Below are 7,226 nucleotides of genomic sequence, written 5' to 3' on the forward strand. Positions count from 1 at the left end.
TATTCATTTATTCTTTAATTTTATTATTATTTATTATTATATTATTTTTATTGATCGGTGGTTGTGTGGACTTTCGGTTTCGGTGTAGTTTATGACCGGGGAGCTCAAACTCGAATCTTATAGAGCCTCTATCCGATCCGAACGATCCCTCGGACTCTTAAGGAAGAGGTTGCAATTGAAGAGGAGGAGATTGAGGTTGAGATACCTGTGGATAGACTAGACACGATGGAAAACCATGACCCCCATGCCGATGAGGATCAGAGGACGATGTACGAGTTTTCTCGACCATCTTTGGATGGGACGAAAACTAGTATAGTCAGACCTGCTGTAGCGGCCAACAATTTTGAGATAAAGGCCAATGTTATCCAGATGATCCAACAAAGCGTGCAGTTTGGAGGATTGCCCAACGAGGATCCCAATGCACATATTTCCAACTTTTGGAGATTTGTGACACATTCAAAATAAATGGAACAACTGGATGATGCCATTCTACCGAGATTGTTTCCATTTTCCTTGAGGGACAGAGCAAAGAGATGGTTGCAATCTCTTCCACAATGACGATCACTACCTGGAAGGCGTTGGCCGAAAAATTTTTATATAAGTATTTTCCTCCCGCTAAAACTGCTAAACTTAGAAATGACATATCTTCTTTTGTGCAGTTTGATGAGGAAAGCATGTACGATGCATGGGAGAGATTTAAAGATCTTTTGAGATACGCCCACATCACTGATTGCCGGTGTGGATGCAGTTCGGACCTTCTACGGGTTGAACCTCGCAATGAGGCGATGGTGGATGTCGCGGTGGGGCGCTAAATAAGAAGAGCCCGAGCAAGCTCGGGAACTTGATAGAGGAAATGGCCATGAACAACTATCAATGGCAATCCTCTAGAGCCGACCAGGAAGACAAGGAGTGGTCAACCAAGTGGACTCTATAAAGAGCCTTGGCGGCTCAAGTGGAGCTTCTAGCCAAGAAGATCGACCAACTCAGAGCACGGCTCATGCAATGAATGTTGGTCATGAGTTTTGTGGTGGCCCGCATTACAAAGGCGAATCGCATCATGCGGGAGGTATGTTTGCTTCATCTTCTATTAGTTTTCCATCTAATTCTACTATATCTTCCCGATGTTGAACAGTTGATTATATGGGAATGCCCCAAGACAGTAGAATAACCCCTACAAAGAATACATACAACCCTGGATGGCGCAATCACCCCAATTTCGGATTGGAGGAACAATAATGCCCGTGGTCCGCCAGTTTCCAAAGACTTCATCAATGTACCACAACAACAACCACCGGGCTCGCACAAGCTCCTCCTCCCCAAGAAAAGAAGTCAAATTTAGAGGAGCTCATGATGAAGTTTGTGACATCTACAAACAAGATTCCGGTGATAGTGCACTTAGGAATCAGCAGGCCTCGATTCGAACTTGGAGACTCAAATTGGCTAAATTTCTAAGATGCTTTCGGAGAGACCTTCAGGATCGCCTCCCTAGCACTACAGAGTCAAACCCAAGGGAGCATTGCAAAGCTATCACCTTGCGTTCGGTGTAAGAATTTGACCGGTTCTTCGCCTTTTAGGCCGATAAGGATAATACAATCGTGCGAGGTCGAGCCGAGCTAAGGAAGGACCAGACCTTGAGATGGTAGAGAATGAGAGAAAGAAAGAAGACAGCAAAGAGCCATGAGCATCAGCCCGGTACCATATCCCTGCAAGGTCAGAGACAAGATATGGTGGACAAGCAATACAGTAAGTTTCTTGACTTATTTAAGCGGTGAAAATTAACTTACCTTTTGTTGAGGCAATTTCACAGGATGCCAAAATACGCCAAGTTCTTAAAGGAGATTTTGTGCAACAAGAGGGAAGTTGGAGGATCTTGGTCAGGGTGGTGCTTAATGAGGAGTGTTCAGTATTCTCCGAACAAACTGCCACTCAAGCGACGAGATCCAGGAGTTTTACTATCCCTTGTATGATTGGTGATTTATCAATTAGTGGTGCATTGGGCTGATTTAGGAGCCGATTAACTTAATGCCCACTAGTTTATTTGCCAAATTAGGGTTGCATGAGCCAAAGCCTACTAGGATGAGTGTTCAATTAGCGATCGTTAAAATTCCTAGAGGTATTGTTGAAGATGTACTTGTAAAGGTAGATAAATTTATCTTTCCTGTAGATTTTGTGGTAATGGATATGGAGGGTGATAGCACTGTGCCTCTTATCCTGGTAGGCCTTTCCTAGCTACATCGAGGGTCGTTATCGATGTAAGCGATGGAAAGCTTAAGCTTAGAGTTAATGATGAGACCATTACCTTTGACCGGCCACTTCCACGAGATCAACGGACTATCATAATACCGTATGTTCTATTGATGTGATTGATGATGTGGTTGAGTCCCATTTACAAGAAATTTTATGTTCGACCCTTTGCAAGTAGCATTAGTCGAGGGATGAGGAGGAGTTGTCCAACGAGAAAGTGTTGGAGCAACTCACGCTTTATCGGCTTCCGAGCCGAGCTTGTCAACTGATCCCTATCTTTTTCTTGATAGGTCCTGGTGCGGAAAGTAAAGACTTCATTCGAGGACCCACCAGTTTTAGAATCAAGGAGTTACCGAGCCACTTGGTTTATGCCTTCCGGATGAAGAGAAGCGCTTACCAGTAATCATAGCGTACCGATCTAACTCCCTGAAGAATAAGCCATGCTGTTGGAAGTTCTAAGGAAGTACAAAAGGCCTTTGCTTTCAATATAGTCGATATCCCGGGCATAAATCCAAGTTTCGCCTCATAAGATTTCATTGGGGGACAGTCGTTTAGCCTCAAAGACGACTCAATCCGAACATGAAAGAAGTGGTAAAGAAGGAGGTAATTAAACTTCTTGATGCAGTTTGATATATCCCATTTCCGGCGATTCGTGGGTTAGTCCTGCGAGTTGTACCCAAGAAAGGAGGCATCACAGTGGTAAGGAATGAGAAGGATGAGCTGATCCCGACTCGAACGGTAGGGAAGCCCGAGTTTGCATTGATTACCGTAGGCTTAATGATGCAACTCGGAAGGACCACTTTCCTCTTCCTTTCATTGATCGGGATGATTGAACGTTTAGCAGTCACATGTTTTATTGTTTTCTTGATGGCTTTTCAAAGTTACTTTCGGATTCCTATTGCACCGAGGACCAAGAGAAGACTACCTTCACCCCGCCCTTATGGGACGTTTGCTTATAGACGGATGCCATTCGGACTGCAATGCACCGGCCTACATTTCAAATGCGGTGCATGATGGCTATTTTGAGGACATGATTGAGGAGTCTATGGAGGTATTTATGGATGACTTCTCTATTTTTGGTAATTCTTTCTCTCTTTGTTTGGAAAACCCGAGCGCATGTTAAATTTGGATGTATTGAGGCTAACTTGGTACTAAACTGGGAAAAATGTCATTTCATGGTGAGAGAGAGGATTGTTTTAGGGCATAAGATCTCTCGTGCTAGGATGGAGGTGGATAGAGCTAAGGTAGAAGTAATATCTAAGCTACCTCCTCCTAGTTCTTAAAGGTCATAGGAGTTTTCCCGGGCCATGCAGGGTTTTATAGGAGATTTATTAGAGATTTTTCTAAGATTGCTAGGCCCTCACTCAATTGTTAGTTAAGGATGTACCTTTTATTTTTGATGACGCATGCGTGGCGGCTTTTGAGTTATCAAGAAACTTATCTATAACCCCAATCATGGTTTCTCCCGATTGGGGGTCGCCTTTCGAACCGATGTGCGATGCTAGTGATTATGCGATTGGAGTCATGCTTGGACAGAGGATTGAAAAGAAGTTTCAACCCATTTACTACGCTAGCAAGACCTTGACAGGAGCCCAAGAACACTACACCACCACAGAGAAGGAGTTATTGGCGGTTGTTTACGCCTTCGACAAGTTTAGATCATACCTCGTTCTCTCCAAAACCATTGTCTTCACGGACCACTCGGCATTGAGGTACTTATTCCTGAAAATGATGTGAAACCGAGATTGATTCGGTGGATTCTTTTATTACGGGAATTTGACGTCGAGATCAAGGGATAAGAAGGGCGCGGAGAATCCGGGCAAAGGACCATTTATCGAGATTGGAAAATCCTCACTTAGATGCACTTAATGAGACGACCATAGATGATCGATTTCCGGAAGAACATTTGTATGTCACTCGGTGTATACACCGATACTCCCTGGTTTTCCCGATTATGCTAACTATTTGGTTGCTAGGGTTCTACCAGAAGGGTATGACGTATCAAAGAAAAGAAGAAATTCTTCACGATTTGAAATACTATATTTGGGAAGATCCCTTTTGTTTAAAGTATGTGCGATCAGGTGATTCGCTTGTGTATATGGCGAGGAGACTCTCCAAATATTGAAGCAATGCCATGAGGGACCCACCGGATGTCATCAAGTAGCAAACCATACTGCGAGGAAGGTGCTTTAGAGGCGGATTCTATTCGCTCACGCCTTCCAAGATGCATGGAAATTTGTTAAGGTTTGTGACCGCTTGCAGTAATATCTCTTCTCGTGATGAGATGCCCCAAACCAAAGGTGCAAGTCGTTGAGATTTTTAATGTCCGGGGCATCGACTTCACGGGACCCTTTCCCTTTCGTATGGTAATAAGTACATTCGGTTGCTTTGTTGAATATTTCTCTAAGTGGCCTCAAGGTCAGTCATAGCCACCGATGATGCTAGGGTTGTCTGCAGTTCCTTAAGCGATTGTTTGCTAGGTTTGGCATACCTAGGGCGCTTATTAGTGATAGAGGAACACATTTCGCAACACCCAATTAGAGAAAGTACTTAAGCTAGACGGAGTTACTCATCGGTTCTCTACTCCCTATCACCCCCGGACTAGTGGGGCGGGTTGAGGTAACTAATAGGGGTATTAAACGTGATTTTAGAGAGAACCGTTAGTACCGGTAGGAAGGACTGGACTCTTAAATTAGATGATGCATTATGGGCGTTTAGGATCGCTTTTAGGACATCTATAGGTTTTACGCCCTATCGCCTTGTTTATGGAAAGTCATGTCATTTGCCTGTTGAGTTAGAGCATAGGGCACTTTGGGCCCTTAGAACTTGTAACTTTGATATTGATTATGCGGTAAGGAGCGGCAATGGCGGTGAGTGAGCTAGATGAGTGGCAGTATACGAAAACTCCTCAACTTACAAAGCAAGGACTAAGAAATGGCATGATCAAAGGATTCGTGAGCCTAAGGAATTTCAGTTTGGGGATCGAGTGTTGCTTTACAACTCTCGCCTTCGTCTGCTTCCTGGAAGCTGTGACTCGCTGGTCTAGACCATTTCGGATCGGACAAGTCTTTCCATATGGAGTGGTAGAGTTGCATCATCCGGAGAAGGGAACTTCAAAGTGAACGGCCATCGGCTAAAGCGATATCATTGTAACTCGTTGGATAGTGAGCAACGAGTTGACTGGCTTTGTATGCACAGAAGGGTGATCCGAATGAGTCACGCTTAAGACTCTGCAACTAAGCACTTCTGTACATTCGACTTGGATTATACTTTCATGTTTTTAATTAGTTGTGATTGTTTTATTATTTTCATTTGACTTTATTATAGTTGCTTAAAAATAATTAGGTTAATTTTAATTTTCGGACTTATAGAATCAAGAGGACAAACTCTTCCGTTTGACCATATCTACTTGTTTAATGATCTAATTACATGCATATGTGTTAATTATAGGTATGGGGGCAAGGCGACTCGAGTCGGCAAAAGGCAAGCCCAGAAAAACTCTGTTTCACCATGGTTTCTGTGGCCATCACGGTCGCATCACCAGCTTGATGAGCACAGAGTCAAGACCGTGTTGAAGGATAAAGAGTAATTGTCACGGCCCGGCGTACGGACACAACCCTAGCCGTCTTTGGTAAGCACGGCCAAGGAGCATCCAAAGAGGCTAAAGGATCGACGGCCGAGTCCTAGCCGTCGATCAAGACGGCCTTACCCTCACCCGTACAAACCGTGCCTATAAGAAGTGGAGGCCTCCAAAATTTTGCTTCCCTTTTGTTTTTCTTAGCTCAAAGGTGTTGTTCTTATACCCCTATCTCACCCTTCTCACTTTCCTAAGCGAACTCGTAAGTCCCTTCATTTGTTGCATTATATTTTTTTTTATTATTATGATTTCACTTCTATTTTAGACATATACTTTTGTTAGGACATGCTAGGATATTTTGGTGGCTCTATATTGTAACTATATGACCTTGGTTAGGTTAATCTACATTAGTTGTTGTGTTTGTGGTGTAGTTGGTTATGAAATTGATAAGTGTGGGGTTTTGGTGGAAATAAAATGTGCCTACAAAGATGCAAAGCATGAATAATGTTTAGATTTAAATTGCAATTGCTTCGGTTCATGATAAATTGGATTGATATATATCGGTTTATTAGTTTATACAAGTTTTGGTTAGTCAAGTATAATCATTATACGTTGATTCGGTAGATTATTTCTTTCATTAACTTGAATTTTTACAAAAACTAATAATTCGTTGCATTAGGTGATATGACGGACCGCGATAAATCTCGTAGAAAGCCGCTACCAAAGAAGCGATCGCGTGGTGAAGGAACGTCTTCCTCCACAAAGACTGTAACCAAAGACCAAAGACTTCCACCTCCACCACCACAAAGAAATAGTCCGACCTCGGAGAGCACTACTGTGAATCCATCCACACCGGCCGTCATCCATTGTGGACATTCCCTAATGCGCATAAATGAAAGTAGATTCCAAGTCATGAGATGGAAGTAAGTGATGGCGGGCCGTTGCATAGACTTCACATCCCTAGAGAGTGGGATTGGCTCAAGATGTGCACACACCGATCGAGACTCGCCATATGCGAGATTCTTTGACATCATTGAGCCAACCTACCGTGAGCTTACGATCGAGTTCCTCAAAGACCTTCTTCCCGCAGCACAGATCACAACCGGCATCACCGATGCAATTTATTTTAGGCTTGGGGTAAGGGAGTTCTCGATGTCGGTCCCACAATTTGGAATGCATTTGGGATTATGGACTAAACAAGAAATCTCGGGAGGAGTATCAAGGTTGTCTCTACATCCACCCAATTTCATATGACGCCATGTGGGATTCATTGGTAATGAGGCCGGAAACATACTACCCAAGCAGTGTCTAAGGCATCTAGCCTACCGGACCATCTCCGCTACATTCATACCCTACTAGCTTACACCATTACAGTGTCACAGATCGATGTCTTTATTCTCTGGGC

General features: G+C 43.5%; 1 non-coding gene across 1 annotated transcript; it reads right to left on the reverse strand.

The window, feature by feature from the left end:
- Window positions 1-626: 626 nt before the first annotated feature.
- LOC125370489 lies at window positions 627-732 on the reverse strand. The gene has a single exon (XR_007216516.1). It is a non-coding gene; the product is annotated as a small nucleolar RNA R71 (small nucleolar RNA).
- Window positions 733-7,226: the final 6,494 nt, after the last annotated feature.

The sequence above is a fragment of the Ricinus communis genome, chromosome 6 (genome assembly GCF_019578655.1).
Source record: "Ricinus communis isolate WT05 ecotype wild-type chromosome 6, ASM1957865v1, whole genome shotgun sequence".
NCBI lineage: Eukaryota > Viridiplantae > Streptophyta > Magnoliopsida > Malpighiales > Euphorbiaceae > Ricinus > Ricinus communis.